Genomic DNA, 21,222 nt, shown 5'->3' with positions numbered 1-21,222 from the left:
TTGTTTCAACTTAGACATTTTAAAGTGATTTATGGTCCTAATTTTCACAGAATTCGATCAAAATATCATGTTGTATTCTCATTTTTATTAATAAATCTGTGTTTTTGATGGCTAATATTTTTTTACATATTTTCTCCAATGAGTTTGTTTTATATTTTTTATTTTTTAGAGCATATTTTTCTAATAATAACAATTGAAATTATTATTTGATTTATATTAGATTGTATAAACATACTTGTGCAATCCTGTGACTAGTAGGGTATGATTTTTTAAAGAATATTCCTAAAAATTAATCCATTAGTTTACTGTTAATTTGTTTTAATTTCAGTAAATTGATTTTCATCAATGCATATAAATTTTATATGACTGTTTTAATTTTTATTTCAACATTGTAAGGAGTCTTCCTTCATTTTATTATACAAATATGCTATAAATAATTTTCCTTTGTTTCAATATAAAAAATTGTTATAAATAAATGTAACTTAATTATGGGCATTAAACCTTGAGCCTAATGCAACTATCCAAACCATTGAGATTCAGAAGTGCTAACAACAAAGCATAAAAACTTCCCTCGTCAACACATTACATATAATTTTTTCCAAACCCTTTCATCTTTTTTTTTTTTTAATTTTCATGTTGGAAACCCAAGATTAACCATATGAACCTCAGAAAGCACCCTTTAAAATAAAGTACCATTCTGAGAGCTAATACAAGACCTCTTAAGAATGACACACCATAAACAATTATAAATAAAGAGCATTGATTAAAGAATTATGTTTCCATTGGATATGAGAGGTATCTATAACTTTCCTATTTTTATTTTTGAATATTTGGGCTATTTTGAAATTAGTTTTAGTAATATGGATCCACTCTCATATATTGTAATTTGTAAACTTGTCTAGTCTTTGCATTGCTAATGTTGTTTCTCCTCTTAGTAAAGGACTTTTTATTTTTTATTCATAATAAAATACTTTTTAGTTGATATTATTTATATGTTGTTTTTACATTGATATTAGTAAATTTGTTCTTTGGTAGGGTTTCCTTGATATTAGTAAATTTAAATTACATTAATTATAATATATTTTTATTTTGAAAATATTAATTTTTTATAATTTTTTATTTATAAAATAAAAAATTATTAATTGATGCATGATATTAAATTTTGCATTCAATAAAACTATGCATAAATATAAAATGAGTTATTTTAATTAGGCGGATCATTTTTAAAAAAACACCTTTCTCACTTCATATCATTCAAATATGTAATTTCAATAAAGTTTTATTTATTTTTTTAAATAAAAATAACTTAAAGTTATATCAAAATATAAAAAGATAAAAATTTAAACTACCATTTAAAATATGCCTTTCACCACTCAAATTTTTATAACATTTTCTGTTTAAAAAACATTTTCATACAACCATATGAGAAGTAATAAATATTGAAAATTCAGCAAACTCCATCATCATCTTTTTGTTGGTTAAGTTTAAATCCGAAAGAAAACACTTTTAATTATCCAACCCAACCATCACATTAATTTATAAAGATTTGAGATTAACTTGTGTATTATAGTAGCAAGGATGCATGGGTGACGATCCCTGACGCTTCGTTCAAATATATTTAAATTAAAGTAAAAAATAATAAATATATAATGGGACAAAGCCGTTAACTATTGCGTGCAAAATTGGTGCATTTTACCCAGAGAATCTATCATGCAGTTAACTGTACCATTGAATTTATTGAGTATGAGTGGACCGGGTAGATTGACTATTGTGAGTATGAGTGGATCGAGACCCCTATGCTTAAATTTGTTGTTTACACCTGTAGATTACATATTTGTGATATGTTTGACGAAATGTCTATCATGGCTAGTAGGGGTTCAATTAAGGGCTTGTTCAAGTATTTTCATTTACATCATTGTTTCCATGTTATCTTTCTATTATGAAGGTGTCATTTAATTCTGGGTAGTAACCTGGGCTTTGGGCCTGAAAAAGTGGCTCAAATCCCAGGGACGTTGGCACAACACTGAGAAAAATAATCTTTGGATGCTGGCATGCCTTGTCATGAGACCGTCCAGAGCCTCTTGGACGTTGTTAGGCCCATAGCGTGGGAGCATCCAGAGGTCAAGTGGTTTAAAACCTTAATGGGACCCAAGCACTAGCTACCTAAGTGGTTGGGATGGCTCCTTGGAGTCATGTAGTTGATGTGGAAGGTCTGTATGTTGTGTTTCTGTCGATTCCACTTCCTTAAGGTCACATAGGAGGTTGAATCCAATCATAGTAGCCTCTCATCACATGCTTACCCCAGTTGGCCGGTTACTTATGTAGATGTGGAGGAGGGTGTTACAGAGTGGTATTAGAGCATGGTTCACCCCTCAGACTAGATGGGTAGTGTGTTGGTCATGCATTCATGTTGTTTGCACGTGTGTTAATCATTCTCGTGATCTATGTGCTTGTTTCATATGCATGGTGTCAGTCATGGTTGTAGTGATGTCATCATGTGAAAGAGAATGTTGTTGTTGTAAAGTGTGTCTTCATGATTGTATGATTTGCTACATATTTTTCATGCTTGTGTACTATCGGTGTACATTTCTATGGTTGTGTTGTCATGCATGAGGTCATGGTATGTGTAGTTAATATGGTCATGCATTAATGAATGGACTCTAGCTAGATTGATGGTTACATGGTTATGTGCTTATGTATTAGATGTATATATGCTCTCATGATTATGTTATACATGTAGTACGATGATTGGTTGATCTTGCAGATGAGATATCCTCCCCGAATTATGCTAAGGTATGTTGGTTTATTGTGATTTAGTTTAGCTGGCATATTAAGCCTTGCAGAAGAAATAGATCAAAATGAATAGAAATATGGTAGATACAAAAACTCTCCCTATGAATCAGATGAGCATCGTGGTGGGCACTCTTCTGATTAATTGGCAGGCACATTGAGAAGCTTGAAGGAAGAAATAAGGAGTTGTAAGTCAGATAATGACAGGATCCTGCAGGCACAAGAGAACCAAGCAGAGGTTAATGCAATACTTCTTCAAAGCTTGTTAGAATTGCAACGAAAAGGGCCACTTCATATCAGCCATGGACAAGAGGACAAAATTAATGGGGCATATGGAAGTAGGCCTCTTGGTAGACAAATGTCATATAGAGCTGACATGGTTAGAGATGGCAGACTGGCAGATTGTTGGACACTCTAGATAGGAGGGGCAATGAGTACAGGTATTCTTCTAGTTTTGGTTTGGATAGACATCATGATCGTAATCATTATCATCCATATAGGAGAAGTGATAGGGGATACTTGCTTGATGAGTTTAAGAAAGAAAAACCACCTACTTTGATGGAGATGTGAAGAAACTAGAAGATGCTAAGGCTTGGATAATTGGGATGAAAAAATTATTTTAGTTGCATAAGTACACAGATAGTACGAAGGCCAGAATCACTATCTTCAACCTGAAAGGTAAAGAAGACATTTGGTGGGAAGATGTGAAGCAGGTTAGAGACATCAAGACAAAGGACTTGAGTTGGCATGAGTTCAATAGGATTTTCATGAATAAATACTTGTCAGAAAGGTACTATGACAATAAGGCCAAATAATTTTATGAGCTAAATATGGGGTCAATGACAGATGAAAAGTACATGACCAAGTTTCTGGAACTATTGAGGTATGTATCGTATCTTGAATATGAGAAGGCTAAATTTTAGTGATTTGTTAGTGGTTTTCCATTAGAATTTGTTGGGTGTGGAGCCTGATTATCTTCTATATTCAAATGTATCGCCACATTGGACCCCAGTTTGAAGCCGCCCGTAAAATATTCGCTGCAGGGGGGGGTCCAGGGGGGGCGGCTGCGACCTTTGGGAGCCCCCCCCTGGCGGGTGGTTTCGTGGGCAACACCCCCGAAGCTAAAAACATATGTAAAATTGCCTTGTAAAAGTATACTAATTTCTAGTCAATTTGGTCTGTTTATTAGGCGGATGATCTGACGGTAGAACTTATGTTTAGTTTAGGGTTTTTTTCCCTAGAAGGCAACCCCTCTCTTTGTATGAGGGTATTGTATTTGAGGCTGTGAGATAGATGTGTATTCTCTGAGCGAGAAACAGAGAGGTGAGACTGTGAGAGAAAATAGAGGATATTACAGCAGATTTGTTGTAGGTTGTGTCTCTTCATTTTGCTGGATAATAGAAAGGAAGGACTGGCCGTTCGAGGTGGACATAGCCCAAACTCGGTGAAACACGTATATCTATGTCTCTCTTGTTTTATTCATTTTCTATGTTTATATTTCTGCAATATTTTATGTGTTCCATTGCTCCGTAATATATAATTTTCTAACAATTGGTATTAGAGCCGAAGGTCTATTTGGCTGATAAACTCGCAGGAAAGAAGGGTTCCTTGTTTGAGTGGGAGAAATGGAGGAAGATGGTAAGTTTAGGGTCGAGAAATTTAACGGCCAAAACTTCTTGCTATGGAAGATGCAGATGGAAGATTATCTATATTAGAAAGATCTGTACCTACCATTGAGCGGAAAAACAAAGAAGCCGACGACTATGACAGATGAAGAATGGAACCTTCTCGATAGAAAGGCACTCGGAACAATACGGTTGTGCCTCGCTGCGTCAGTCGCCTTCAACATTTCAAAGGAAACAACGACAGAGGGTTTGATTCAGGCGTTGTCGAAACTATATGAAAAACCCTCAGCCTCAAACAAGGTATTTCTTATGAAACGGTTATTTAATATGAAGATGTCGGAAGGTGGATCTGTTGCAGATCATTTAAATGATTTTAATATAGTTACAAGTCAGTTAAGTTTTGTAGGGGTAAACTTTTAAGATGAAGTTAGAGCTCTGTTATTCTTGTGCTCATTGCCAGAAAGTTGGAACGGTTTAGTAATGGAAATTAGTAACTCTGTCTCTAGATCTAGTACTTTAAAGTTTGATGATGTTGTTGGTGCTATCCTTAGCAAGGAAATGTGACGGAAAAGCTCCGGTGAGACATCGGGTCATGCTTTGAGTGCAGAGTCTAGGGGAAGAAAAATGGAAAGAGGAAAGAGCTCAGGATATCGCAGTAAATCAAGGAAAGGCAGATCCAAGTTCAGATCGGGGATAGTGTGCTGGAAATGTGGAAAGAAAGGACACCTAAAGAAAGACTGTAGATCTCGGAAGGGAAAAGAAGGAGATGCACAACAAGAAAAAAATCATGAAGCAAATGTGACAGGTGAGGTGTTACAAGATGCTTTGATTCTTTCTTTCGAAAATATTACTGATTCCTGGGTGGTAGATTCAGGGGCCTCATTCCATGCCACACCTGATAAGAAATACTTTCATGACTATGTTCAAGGAGATTTTGGACAAGTTCGTCTGGGTGATGATAAACCCTGTAAAATTGTTGGAATGGGTAAAGTTCTTGTAAAACAGTAGAATGGAAACCAATGGCTACTAAAGGAGGTAAGGCATGTTCTAGATCTAAAGAAAAATCTAATTTCAACAAGGCAGTTAGGCGGTGAAGGTTGTGTGACAACTTTCACAGATAAAGCTTGGAAGGTCACCAAAGGAGACCTGGTAATAGCAAAAGGCGAAAAGGTTGGTACATTGTATTTATGCAATGGTATTTCTAACTCTGTTAATGCTTTAACTTCCAAAGGAGCAAATACAGCGTTATGGCATCATAGGCTTGGACACATGAAGAATGTTGCCAGGTTTGAAGAATGTTGATTTGGACTTCTGTGAGAACTGCATTTATGGAAAACAAAAGAGAGTCAGATTTCTCAGAGTTGGGAAAGAAAAGAAGAGCGAAAAATTAGAGCTTATGCATACAGACATATGGGGACCTGCTCAGGTATCATCTCTCGGTGGCTCTCGTTATTATGTTACCTTTATTGATGATGCAACTAGAAAAACTTGGATTTATTGTATTAAGAATAAATCTGATGTATTTGATACTTTCAAGAAATGGAAAGCTTTGGTTGAGATTGAGACAGGAAAGAAATTGAAGTGTCTTAGATCAGACAATGGAGGTGAATATTGCAGCAAAGAGTTTGATAGGTACTGTTCAGAGCATGGAATTCGTAGAGAGAAGACAGTTCCAAGAACACCACAAGAAAATGGTGTGTCAGAAAGGATGAACAGAACAATCATGGAGCGTGCAAGGTGCATGAGATTGCATGCAGGATTGCCTTTACAGTTTTGGGCAGATGCTGTAGATACTGTTGTTTATCTAATAAACAGAGGGCCTTCAAGTTCCTTGGATGGTGGTGTTCCAGAGGAAGCATGGACAGGTAAAAAGGTAAACTACTCTATTTTAAAGCCTTTTGGTTGTGAGGCATTTGTCCATATTGATAAAGAAAATAGAACAAAGCTTGAGGCAAAGTCAAAGAAATGTACCTTTATTGGATATGGTGTTAAAGATTTTGGTTATCGCTTATATGATTACGAAAATCACAAAAGCATTAGGAGCAAAGATGTAATATTCAATGAAAAGGTCTCGTATCAGAATCAGTTGCAGGAAAAGAAACAAGAAAAGGAAAACAAGGAATACGCAGTTCTTGATGAAATCACTGAAAAAGTAAAGGTGCCTGAAAATAATAATAATCAACAACCACAACAACAACAACCACCACAACAACAACAGGCACCCCAAACCCCTGAAAGTGGTGTTAGAAGATCTACCAGGATAAGTAGACCCCCTGAACGATACTCTCCTTCATTATATTATTTATTGTTGACTGATTCCGGTGAACCCGAATGTTATGAAGAAGCAATGCAGGTTGAAAGCAGGAAGAAGTGGGAGGTAGCCATGGAAGAAGAGATGGACTCCTTAATGCATAACCAGACTTGGGATTTAGTCAGGTTGCCTGCAGGAAAAACTACATTGAAGAATAAATGAGTTTACAGGGTGAAGGAAGAATATGGAGGAAAACAGAGGTACAAAGCTAGGCTTGTGGTGAAGGGGTTTGCACAGAAGAAAGGTATTGATTTTGATGAAATATTTTCTCCTGTTGTTAAAATGACTTCAATCAGAACTATTTTAAGTCTTGTAGCAGCTGAAGATTTGCATCTTGAGCAGTTAGATGTAAAGACAACCTTTCTCCATGGGGATTTGGAGGAAGAGATATATATGCAGCAGCCACAAGGATATGAGGTGAAAGGGAAGGAGAAACTAGTGTGCAGGTTGAAGAAGAGCTTGTATGGCTTAAAACAGGCTCCAAGGCAGTGGTATCTAAAATTTGACAAGTTTATGTTTGAACAAGGTTATACTAGATGTCACTCTGATCATTGTATTTATCTGAAAAAGAAAAATGATGGCAACTATATTATATTGTTATTGTATGTAGATGACATGCTTGTTGCAGGGTATAACATGCAGGAAATAAATGTGCTCAAAAGAAAATTGGCAAATTCATTTGCAATGAAGGATTTGGGAGCTGCAAAACAAATCCTTGGTATGAGAATAACTAGAGACAGGAAAAATCGCAAATTAACATTGTCTCAGAATGTGTACATACAAAAGGTGTTGAAAAGATTTAATATGCACAATGCAAAACCAGTTAGTACACCTTTCGCTAGCCATTTCAAACTTAGTAAGGAAATGTGCCCAAAGACCCAAGAATACATGGATTATATGTCTAAAGTTCCATATGCATCAGCAGTTGGAAGCTTAATGTATGTAATGGTCTGCACAAGGCTTGATATTGCACATGCAGTGGGAGTTGTAAGCAGGTACATGAACAATCCAGGAAAGGAACATTGGATGGCAGTGAAATGGATTCTCAGATATTTGAAAGGTACCAAAAATCAAGCATTATGCTTTGGTGGTTCAAACATTTCTCTACAGGGATATGTTGATGCAAATATGGCAGGTGATAGAGATAATAGGAGGAGCACTACAGGATATGTATTTACTGTTGGTGGAACAACTGTCAGTTGGGTTTCAAAAATCCAAAGTGTTGTTGCACTTTCAACAATAGAAGCAGAGTATGTTGTTGCTACAGAGGCTAGTAAAGAAATGATTTGGTTACAAAGGTTTATGGGTGAATTGGGTAAGGAGCATGATATGGGAAAATTATACAGTGATAGTCAAAGTGCCATTCATCTTGCAAAGAACTCAGCATTTCATTCCAGGACTAAACACATACAGCTCAAGTACCATTTCATACGATCAGTGTTGGAAGATGGAGAGTTGAAGCTGGAAAAGATACACACTAGCCAGAACCCTACAGATATGCTAACAAAAGTTGTAACCAGGGAGAAACTGAGAATATGCTCAGTTTCAATTGGTCTTCAAGGATGACGATGAAGATGAGAAACAGCCAGGTCCAAAGAGGAGTCATTGTCCAGCAAATGGAGCAGCGGTGGAGTTGCTACAATCAGTCTCCAAGTGGTAGATTATTGGGTGTGGAGCCTGATTATCTTCTATATTCAAATGTATCGCCACATTGGACCCAAGTTCGAAATGGGGGCGACAACGCCACCTGTAAAATATTCGCTATAGGGGGGGTCCAGGGGGGGGTAGCTATGACCTTTGGGAGCCCCCCCTGGTGGGGGGTTTCGGGGGCAATGCCCCCGAAGCTAAAAACAGATGTAAAATTTCCTTGTAAAAGTATAGTAATTTCTAGTCAATCTGGGCCATTCATTAGGCGGATGATCTGACGGTAGAACTTATGTTTAGTTTAGGGTTTTTTGCCCTAGAAGGCAACCTCTCTCTTTGTATGAGGGTATTGTATTTGAGGCTATGAGATAGATGTGTATTCTCTGAGCGAGAAACAGAGAGGTGAGACTGTGAGAGAACAAAGGATATTACAGCAAATTTGCTGTAGGTTGTGTCTCTTCATTTTGCTGGATAATAGAAAGGAAGGACGAGTTGTTCGGGGTGGACGTAGCCCAAACTAGGTGAACCACGTATATCTGTGTCTCTCTTGTTTTATGCGTTTTCTGTGTTTATATTTCTACAATATTTTATGTGTTCCATTGCTCCGTAATATAATTTTCTAATAGAATTTAGAGATCGGATTGAGTATGATGAGCCTCGGTCACTTGAGGATGTCATTGGGAAATTGAAGCATTGCCATGAACAATCAAAGCGTAGGAATGAATCTCATCAAGGTTGGAAAGAGAAAGTAAAAGGTAAAGGTAAATGGCAGCCTAAGAGAACAAGGCCTCAAAATGTAGAGGAGAAAGAAAATGTGGCACCTCAAAAGAAGTTTAATGCAACTAGACAGGGACATGGATCGCAACAGCAGCATAGAGGTAATGGTACTGGATAGTTGGAGTGTTGGACATGTAGTGAGGAACAACTTAGTATTGATTGTATGTAGAATCAAGGTGGTTGGCCTAAGATATTTAGTGCATAGGAGGCGCAAACTGTTGTGGATGTTGGGAAGAAAGTTCCTCATAGTTATGCAGTTCTGGACAATAAACAGGCACAGCACCAAGCATCTATCATTGAGATGGATGGTAAGACTTGTGATCAAGTTATTTCTATTTTGATTAACCCTGGATCTAATTATAGCTACGTTAGTCCTGACTTGGTGGATAAGTGTGGTTTGAGAAAGGAAATTCATGTAGAATATTGGCTAGTGCAGTTGGCTATAGGTACAAAGAAGTGAGTTCATCATTGGGTAAGAGCTTGTGCATTTGATTTGAATGGTATGCCTACCGCAAAACATTTCAATGTGTTACCATCAGGATCATACAACATGTTATTTTGCATGGATTGTTTGTACCTTCATAGGACCAAGGTGGATTGTTATGACAAAACCATTGAGTGTGTGGATGGAAATGGGGAACCGAGAGTCTTTCAGGGAAGTAAAAAAGCCACATTAGTTAGGACGGTGACAACTATGCAAGAAAAACGTAGTCGCAAAAAAGGGTGTATGTTATTCAGAATGCACATTTCTAGTGACCAAGGTAAGGAAGTTGAGGATGCAGATGTTTTGAGAAGGTAGCTAGTTCCACAAAAATTTTAGGATGTATTTCCTGAGAACATTTCAGAGTTGCCACCTCACAGGGAGGTATACTTTTCTATTGAGTTAGTGCCAAGGGCATCTCCAACATCAAAAGCACCTTACAAGATGAGCACACCTAAATTGGTAGAGTTGAAGTTGCAATTGAAGGAAATGTTGGACAAGGGATACATTAGGCCAAGTGTATCACCTTGGGTTGCACTGGTATTTTTTTTGAAGAAGAACAATGGTTATATCATATTATGCATTGACTATAGGAAGTTGAACAAAGTGACTATCAAGAACATATATCCATTTCTAAGGATTGATGACTTGTTCGATCAGTTGAAGGGAGCAACAATGTTCGCGAAGATTGATTTGAGATCAGGATACCACTGAGTGTGCATCAAAGAGGGGTACATTTACAAGACAACTTTCTAGACTAGGTATGTGCAATATGAGTTTGTTGTAGTTCCATTCGGTTTTACTAATGCCCCAACTACATTTATGTGCTTGATGAATAGTGTGTTGCATCCGTATTTGGATAAGTTTGTTATTGTATTCATTGATGACATATTGGTATATTCTAAAAATGAGGAAGAGCATGATGAGAATTTGGAAGAAATGTTGAGGCTGTTGAGAGAGCATCAGTTGTATGCTAAGCTCAACAAGTGTAGTTTATTTCATAATGAGGTACACTACTTTGGACATGTTGTTTCCAAGGATGGCATAGCAGTGGATCCAGAAAAGATAAGTGACACCATGGAGTGGGCAGCTCCTAGGAATGTGGATGAGGTGAGATCTTTCATGGGGTTGGGAGGCTATTACAGAAGGTTCATCAGGAACTTCTCGCAGATTTCTTATCTTATTGCATAATTGTAGAGAAAATGTAAGAAGCTTGAATGGACATAGGAATGTGAGGCCAATTTTGAGAAGCTTAAGCAGTTGTTGACACATGATCTAGTGTTAAATATTGCGAATCCGGACAAGGAGTTTGTTGTATGCACAAACAAGAAAGTATCTGGATCGTCTAAGGTCATGCCATGGAAGTGAGGAAGAGAAAAGTGGCGTATGTTTTTCATCTTGGCATCCCCATTGGTTTCTTTAATGGGAAAAGCACCCTCAATTCTTTCTCTATCTCCTCTATCATTTCTATTTTCAGCCATTAGGTCAGTTGGAATGGGTTCTCCTTCTTCTTCTCCCCCTGTAGGCTCTTCAAAAATCTCTGGTTGTTCGCCTAAGGGGTCCTCCAATTCACAACCACCGAAGAAGAGGGAAGGTTGGTTGTTTGAAGTGGTGGGGGTATTTGGTAGAAATTTCCCTAAGTTATCCCTATTCCTACAAGGCATGAAAGAAGTGTTTTTGTTTTGTTTTGTTTTTCAAGCTTTAAGACTAATTGCAGAATTGAAATAACAAACTGAATGGAAACTAACTGTTGAATGAAATCTTACTTGCAGAATGGAAAGGAAAGCAAACCAACTTACAATTACTTTTGCAGAAATGAAGCTAATAGCGAATGAAAGAGATAATAAATGGAAGAAAGAAATAAGAAATCACATCTTACTCAGACACCTCCCCGGCAACGGTGCCAAAAAGTGATGAGCACCAGTATTGCAGCAAGAATGTTGCAACTCCTGGGCTACCAACTTTACTTTATCAACCCGAGGTTCGTACAAACTTGGAGGTGACAGTGTTGTATACACAAGAAGATGCGATGGGTCCACTCTTTGTCACTGCTGAGCTGGCGATAGACCACTATGGTTTCTCAAACCAACCTTCTATTGATTCAGAAGAAGTTTGATTACCAATGAAGAAAGGGGAATTTTACCCTAATTGGAAGAATGGAAATATTGTCTACTGCAGTAATGAAATACTGAAATAAATGCTTTAAACACACCACTCATCTAAATATTTGTTAAGATATCTTGCTTTAGAAGAATTCTAAGCTAACATGTGTGTAATCCTAACTATCCTAGGCATGCAATCTGAAATAACCAAAAATTTTACTGTTGTGCATATGAATGAACACAATAACTCTTTTTTTCCTTTTTGTCCTTTTTTTTGTGAAAATGTGAATGCTAAATATTCTTGGGGATATCGCAGGTGGGTTAGAGATGGTTGTGAAAGTTCAGATGGCTTAAGAGGAAAGTGAGGGTGTTCTCCTATCTTCCTGTATGTTTTTTCCACAAATCAGCCTCAAACCTGCCACTACAGGTCGTCCTACATGATGTCCTAATGCTTCCTACTAGAGTCCTAATGCTCCTACAAGATCCGGCCGAGAGAAATAGGAGTGATTTGGAAGGTGTTATAGGGCCTAGGGAAGGTTAATGATGGAAGAAATAAGGCAAGGGAGTGGCTAGGACTTCCTCAGAGCTCAAACCACAATTTGTAAGATGGTTAGATTTTCTCAACAAACCTAGAATGTTGTTCTTATGGAATGATCAATTGGTTGATGGACTTAGTGGCTTTTGGTGATCATGGATAGATAGGCTGAGGCTGCTGACATGAGATCTCCTTGCATTATTCAAGGTTCCTGTAATACATACATCACTGGCATTTACCCATGAATCATGTCAAACAAGGAAGATTTCTAATCAACATAAGAAATAGAATTCCATTATTCAGTTGACTAGTTCATGCATGGAAATACTTGAAGAATATTGTGAAACACCATGAGATCTAATACAAAGCTGGAAATATCATAAATAACAACTAAAACCTATTCTTGAAAACTAAACAGATGTTGGCCTAAGTAACAGAAACCCTAAATTCCATAAGAAATCACATTTCTATCTTTTTGGGGTTGAATAGGATTTTTTCCTCAAACCATGGTCCCTGAAGGGAGGAGTGAGCCCAAATCCACCTGCTATCACCCCTTTTAGTATTCTTTTATCTCTCTAAAGCTATTTCTAAAGCTATGCTCAAATGGAAGCAAACTAATTAACTTCACCACTATTTGCAATGAAACAATGCTAAAATCAATTCAAAAATTAATCTATGAAATAACCTAAGCATACAAGTACAAAAAGAGGAGCCTTTGCTGCTAGGGTTGGGCCCTAACCCAAGAGCTTAATCCCTCTGAGTCAACTTAGTGTTGGATCAAGGAAATGCTCATTCTTATTATCATATAAAAAATTAGATAACAGTGTTTTTCCACACAACTTTGATCCTAAAATGCTTAGTGTTTGTTGAGTCCTATTTTTTCTCATTTTTTATAATATTTATGAGGCCTTAACCCCCTTATTTTGAAACCTTCTTATCCTTAAAAACACTCTTTTATTACATTATGTGTGTTTTGACCAAGAGGGTGTTGTGAACTCGAAAGAATGCAAATTATTCTAAAATGTATAATTTTACTTTAATTCCTAAGTATTTTTGAAGTTAAAATGTTATCTAATCGAATCACCTACGATGTCAAAGAAGTTGACCACATATTGTGCGGAACAACCATTTTCTAAAGCAATTCCAAGATTCCTGCAACTACTCCACGATTTCCTGCGGTAGCCGATTTCCTGTAAATACAAATATTTCTGCAAAGTTCACCATTTTCCTATAGATGCTGAGATTTCCTGTAACCGCCCTGATTTCCTGCAACTGCTTCACAATTTCTGGCAACTTTGCCGATTTCCTATAGACGTCGAGATTTCCTGTAACCACCCCTATTTCCTGCAGTGATATCCATGGTTGTGCATGTTTCGGTTAGCCTCGAGGAGAATGAAGACATGGGTTTTGTAGAGAAAGACACTACTATGGATGTTGTCCTATTAGTCACCTCATAACTGCCATTGAAACTTCCCATATCTTCATTCCCTTTTTATATGTTCGTATTAAGAGGCAGTTCTTGTAGCTTTACGAAATTTGTTCGATCCATGCTTTCAGTGATGGGTCGACATCATCATGCTTATTAGTTGTAGGGTGTTAGATTTTCTAACTTGAGGCAAGTTATGCCCATGTATTTGTGTAAAAGAACTTTATGTTTATTCGGATGGGGGGGAGAGGATCTGGAGAGAAGAAGGATAGATTGAATATATTAGACCTGTATGACTGTATATTTTCCAGATTAATATCATACTTTATGTTTTGCTGAATTTCATTGAGTAACTCATTTCGTAGTTGAAGGGGTTGTGAGTAAGGAAGGGCCCCCTTTACTCACAACTCTTGTAGCTGCAAATTTATTTTATTTTTATTTATTTTTTTCATGCATTACTAGAATTAGTACCGAGTTTGCAGTTCTCTTTTCTAATTTGTAACAGCTTGTGAATGATGGTTAAAAGTGAGCTCATTTGATGAAGGATTTGGAATTTTGAATATGCTTTCATTTCTGTTATGCAAAGTGTGAATTGAGTTAATTGTTGTTGTTTGGGTTTGCATCTTTTTTGGATCTGCATCAACAATTCTAGGTGATGTAGATAGATGAGTTATCTACTCCATATCCATTGCTGCTAAGCGTTGATGAAGAAAAGATTTCTTGAAGGAATTGAGTTAATTGTTGTTTTTTGAGTTTGTATCTTTTCTAGATCTCCATCAGCAATTTTAGGTGTTGTAGAGAGATGAATTATCTACTCCATATCCTTTGCTGCTAAGTGTTTATAATGAAAAGAGTTCTTGAAGCTCTGTGTGTGTGACTTTACTTAGAAAAACACTTACGGTATTAGCCTGCATATATTTTGCACAACATCTCACAACGTTACCTACCCCTAGTTGATAATATATGTCTGTCAAATTATAGGTCTATAATTTGCCCCAACATTTTGGCATCATTGCCAGGGAGGTTCTAAGGGATGATACTAGAAGTGTTTTAGTATGATTTCTTTTGTTTTAATTTTTCAGGACTGATGGAGTCGAAGTGGTAAGATGTGGGGTAATGCCTATTGTTATCGGGAAATCTAGTGTCTATGCAGAGCTACTAGTCCCACTAAGGCTAGTAGCTACCTTAGAAACAAACAAACTAAAACTAATTTCGTTTTCCTTTATGAGAGATAGATGAGAGGGGAAAGAAGGAGACCAACCTCTATCTTGCGCTTGGTTCCTTGCTTGATTCCTCTCCGTTCTGGTAGATCTTTGCCACTTGCTTCCTCATTTACCCAGCTTCAAAGAGTACCCGTAGAATCAAAGCAGAATAACACTATACAAGAATAGAGATCTACTATCATAAATAATATAGGACCAGATATATATTGACCACACAAATGCATATATCATCAATCATAAAAGAATGTGGAGGAAAACTCGAATAGCTTTATTAATAATCAAGAATAGCAAAGAGGATTACAACCAATTGTTCTGGCCTAGCATCATCCTCTCAGCAAGAAAGCCCTTCTTCACCTCATGAAAAGCTTAGATCACCCAACACTATGATGTTACACCAAGAAACCAGCAGCACTTCCTTACAAGATACAAAATTCCAGCCTCTAACCTCTGGATCTCTGGGATGAGAGATCTATATATAGATATTTGCAGAGGTGTGAGTCAGCTCTGGGTTTTTGATTAGTGTCTTCTCTCTGATATTTCTTGATTCCACTTGGAGATCTCATTGATCTCTTACTCATCCTTGGGCGATTCTGAGAGGCAAGTGTCACAGGAGAAGTTTCTGGAAGATTCCATGATCATCCACCTCGCAAATTGTCTCCGCCACTTGTCTATTCTCGTCCATCGCACCCTATAGAAGGGATTTTCAGTATGCATCGCACCTCCCGTGTGCATTAGGTGGGATGCATCGCACTTTGACCATGGAGCAGGTGAGATGGTCCAGTTTTGACCAGTTCTGAGTAGTTTTTTATGGAGAACTTCTGGGAGATGATGTAATCAGCTGACCTTGTTCTTTTAGGGGTTGGAACAACACTTTTAGGGACTTAGGAGCCCTTGGTTTATGGACATTTATGATTGGGGTTGCAGTGCCAAAAAATGTCTATAACAGTTGCCCCCTAAAGCATGAGGTCGTTAATCTTTTGATGTCGGGTGAAATGCTTTATCATGAGGATCCAAAGTTTTTTCAAGCTGGAAGGCGACCTGTAATAAGATACAATACAATACATTATCTTCATAATATTTTCATGATCTAGCTGAGGCGGGCATTCCCATGCTCAGCTTTATAAATTCATTTTCATGTACATAAGACAGACAATCGTCTGGGTGCAGACTGGTGATTCTGGTAGAGCCATCATCCCTTGGATTGGATGATTATCTGTGGAGTAATGATGTACATTTGATGTCTTTATTTTCCTGAATATATATCGCAGTCCGGATGGATGAAACTAGATCTGGGGTCTTCAATCTCGTTCGATCTTCACTCAAAGTACAAGTCGATCCATGTGAGAGATGTTCTAGAGTCGAACATGGAAAGACATCGCCTGATTACCAGCCAATGATGTAAGTTGTTAACAGTCGTGAGAGGAATCACCGATAATGATGATGACCCTCAAGGTACTACAGTACAATTCACGTGGTGTGAATAAGGGACTTGGCGTCGAACACCACGCAAAATCTTTCGGTCGAAGGCCATTGATGTAAACCTGTTGCCGGATGTGAGAAACTTGCCATTGAGGCATGCAAGCTTCAAAGTACTGAAAGGGGTGTTCCTAGATCAACTTCTTGGATAATTAGCTAATGTCAACAAGAAGCGATCCATCATAGGAGGGCCTTAATGAATCCCACATCTACGACACAGAACAGAGAAAATGATTTTAATGGAGGTGAAAACGATCTGATGATATAAGGTTCAGGGTGGCGGTCATGAAAGAATGGAGCGTAAATGTATTGCAGTGGATGAGACACAGGTGAATTCTCTGAGCAACTTCTCTTGAACATATCGGCAACATGGACATGATGGATTGGTAGCATTAACCCCAAATGTGGATGGTGTGACGGACCCATGGTGATATGACCAGTGAACGGAACAACCCAACCTGACTCGGATGTGGAGTGAAAGTGTCATGTTCAAGAGCGACTTGCTACCATAAAGTTTTTTCAAGTTTTCTTCCCAATTTTTCCCCAGTCATACTGACCAATACCTCTTTATTTTTGTCAAGCTTGAGGAGGATAACATATGCTTGTTCTATAATTTACCCTTCGGGCAAACCCGTCGCTATGTTTTAACTTGCCTAGTGATAGTGAAACTTGTTCTTCTCTGATGGACAAGTTTGTCGCTATTCTGTTTTAACGAGTTTAACGACAAAGATAACTTGGTCCTTTTCTCTTTTAGAGAGTCTGAAAAGGGACGTAAAGAAAACTCCAATAATCCTTTTTCGTCATATAATCCCTTGAGTCCGAAAAAGTATAAAACAATATGAAAGGGATGAATTTTCGATACTTTTAACGAGCCGAACAAAACAAGCACTCGATCTTTTTGTGTAATAATCCCTCAAGTCCAAAAAGATTAAAATCTAAAGGAGGGATAGCATTTCTGGTCATTTTAACGAGCTGGAGAGGCTAATTACTCGGCAATGTTTTCATATTTTACGAGTCAGTTGAAAAGAGCTTAAAGGAGACTCGTTTTTTGAGGAACGAGTGATAAATTTGGGTAGCAGCTAATTCCAGGTAAGGTTTGGAATTTTCCAATCACAACAGTGTCACAAGGATGGCTAACAGGATCACTCTTCGCAGCTGTTCCTCAAAAAGGGTAAACAATCAAATGGAGGTGAATGATCGGCCAAAATAGAGTGGAGGTGATGATGAGAACACGACCAAGGCTTCAAAAGCTGATGATAATACATTCATGATGGTTATTTACTGGAAATTGGTTCATTTTTTAATGAGTTTAAACTCTGGGGGAACATTTGCTCATTGCTTATGTTTATTTTTTAACGAGCTTGAATTCCGCGTTAAAACTGCTCGATGCGGGTTTATTTTTTAATGAGCTTGAACCCTGCGGTAACACTGCTCATGATAAGTTTGCATGCCCCCAGCATAATAACGCAAATCGAGGTGCATGCCCTCCAAGCTTCATTACATTCATCTCGGTGGTTGGAATGAAGGTTTACCTTCGAGATCTTCGAAAGACTCGACTTTGATTTTACGAGATCGTAATCAAAGACTCGATTTGGAAAGGGAGTCGTTTCATTTTTTAATGAGGTTGACATAGTAAAAGAACTATCCTCATGACTCCTTGTTTCATTTTTTAATGAGGTCGACACGAGATAAGAACCATCCTCGAAATCCACCGTATTTACAATATTTGATAGAAAATCAAAAACTGAAGGATGATTAAGGTTGTTGGAATAATCTTCGTGGTAATCTGGAAGATCAGAGCGATGGTGGTAATCTTCCCATGGTGCCTCTCCTATCATCATTGATTGAATGATTCCTTTGTCTGTAGAATGTACATGCGACCAAGGATCTGAAGAGGTGCCATATTCCTTAGACCTATCTATCGAAACACTCGATGAGCGTTGATTTGGGTTTGCCCCCCAGGCCAAGAAAATTGATTGCTACAATATTTCTAAAATGGCGATGATCCATGCTATCAAAATGTTTAGGAATCTTCCGAACCCATTAGATATAGAGGATTTCATGTTGCAGGTTTCCACTGTGGCCACTTCCGCCAGATTACTCGGAGGAGGTAGGGAAAAAGTACCCATTAAGGCAGGGTCTTTTAGGAGGCCTACTCCAATATTTTGAAGCGAATGCTTCCATGGATCATTGGAATGCTTCCCGTAACTTGTGAACTATTGGGGAGAAATGTTTGTTTGTAGACGATTGTAATTCCTCCTTGGAAGGGAAATGCAATATTCCTGAAGTAGGTCGACAAAACTGCGGCCATGACATATATCCAGGGTCTTCCCAGTAGGATGTTGTAATTGAGGTTTCTGTCGATTACTTCAACATCAATTTCTACTGTTTTGCCCCCAAGTTCAACTTGCAAGTTACTTAAAATCCCGTATGGAGTGTATGATCGTCCATCAAATGATTTTAACATCGTTGACGATCGCGACAAGGGTGGTGAGCCTAAATTTTTCCAGCAACTCATCAACATAGTACATGTAGATGCCCCCTCATCAATAATTGTTCGATGAACAGTTTTTTTGAGGGCTTTCACTTGAATAAGGAAAGCTAGTTGAGCTGGTAACTGAGGGTCATATCCTTTGTGATTAAGGATACAAGATAGGAATCCTTTGGGTCAATCCCACCTATTATTGATAATAGATCCTGCTTTTGGGAGGGGCAATTTTGCGGTACCTCAAGTGTCGATATAGCAGATGGCGATTGGGCCAGGTCCTCTACTATATTATAATTCTGTGCTACTTTGGCACGAGGATTAAATGTCGATTTGTGTACTACTCCCTTTGTCGGCTTTATCATTGGTTTAGGAATGATGGGTGGCACAACTTCAGTCAAAGTTGTTGTCGAACTACTAGGTTGTTCATTAGCCTTTTTATTCGACAGTTGTGGATTCCCGTAATCTTTATTCCTTGTCAAAGCATCATTTTGCTGCTTTGAGATAGACAACATAAGCACTTGGGATCGGGAAGCATTTTGATTAGCAACCAGTTTGGTTCCCGGGTTTGGAAACAGATCAGTCAATACTGCTGACGTTTTTGAACTCTTAAAGAGTTTCATAACTTCAGCTTTATGTGGACAATCTCTCGTCCGATGATCCTCATCGCATATCTGACACCCCGCAGGGGGTTTCCTTTGCCCATAAGGGTTTGCAGAAGGTTTTTCGGGTGATGATTCCTCGTTTTTCTTCTTCTTCCCTTTGTTTTTCTTCTTGCCTCCTGGTTGCTTGGTTTCTTTGCCTTTATCAATTGAGACGGCATTTACTTCCGAGGCGAGAAGTTCTTCTTTTGCATTTTGACTAGAAATCTTACGGGCCTTTTTAGATGTAGCCTTTGTTGATTTCGTGTCTGTCGTACCAATCACGCCATCGCCGGCATGAGAGTCATTGTTTGATTTAGGAGGAGGAGGAACAGAAAATTCCGGTCTAGGAGCGTCAGGGATTTTATTGTAGAGCGTGCCAGACTGAGTATAAATCAAGTCTAAATATTGCGCACGAGCAATAACTTGCTCTTTGGTGACGACTCCTCCTTTTGCCACATCTTCTGTAATGGAAGGTAATAATGACTTAATAAACCATTCAGCTAAAAGTTGATCAGGAACATACGTTTTTACCATTCTATGACGACGTCGCCACTCATGAATATGATCGGATATGTGAGTGGTCATCGTTTGTTTGAAATTGGTAAGGAGTTCTGTTCCTGTTTCGTACCTTATGGGTAACTGAAAATGGGTTAAAAAGGTTGTGGCTGGGGTACTGAAGTTATCAAACGAAACTCTAGGTAATTCGATATACTATTTTGCTGCCGAACCAGTTAACGTTCTCTAAAAAAGGCGAAGCCTAATCGAATCATCGTTTAGGGTGTTTGATGAAAACCACAGATGAAAGGTCATCACATGTTTCGATGGGTCTTCACCCAGATTTCCATTAAATTTAGGAATATCTGACGGAATTTTATGCGGAATCGCTAGCCACCAAGGGGCGTAAGCAATTGGATTGTTCGTTAGCCGATTTAGATCCGGTAACTCTAAAGTTGCCACGAAGGGTAACTGTTGATTCAGGTTTGGCGAAGCATACCAGGATAAGATGGAATTGCCTGAGCAGTTGATCTTCGCATACTAGCATAATGCATTTGATGTTGGTAACTTTGGTAAGGTTGATGGGCATAACCATTGTAGAATGGTTGATTTTGACCGTTTTGAATATACGACTACCCATCATTTGCAAAGATTTGTTTCTCGGATCCTTGGTAAACTTGTTGGAATTGCGGTTGTTGATATTACACCAGCCATGGTTGTGAAGCCATGTGATGTTGTCCAATACTGGCTGTTTGACCAAGATGAGGGGTAATTGTACCCGTTTGGGCCTGTTTCATTCCACTAGTTGGCGATTGTGGTTGAGTCGTAGGGACAAGAGGCTGTTGCATTACAACCTGAGAACCCTGAGGTTGGCATACAATAGGCAATGCTTGTACTTGCGATGCAGTCACCATAGCAAGTATAGTGGGAATATTCGACACAGGGTGGACTGGTTGCATTGAACATACAACCCTTGGTTGCTGAGGCAGTATTGGTACCCAATCGTTGGATGTAATTCCAGTTTGACCTGAACTTTGTTGTAAACTCCCATATGATTATTCTCCGGGAGGGAACAATGAAAAGGCATACTGCCCTCCATACGGTGGCAATCCAGTACTTAAAGGGTAGATTGGCCTTTGAACACATATTGGATCAATTTGTTGAGTTTCAACATAAGAAATACCAGATGATAATACGGATGAAGAAAT

This window comes from Pinus tabuliformis, chromosome 7 (genome assembly GCF_031772625.1).
Source record: "Pinus tabuliformis cultivar Carrire ecotype Pingquan chromosome 7, CPIR1, whole genome shotgun sequence".
Classification (NCBI taxonomy): Eukaryota; Viridiplantae; Streptophyta; class Pinopsida; order Pinales; family Pinaceae; genus Pinus; species Pinus tabuliformis.
This window is presented reverse-complemented; position numbering follows the sequence as displayed.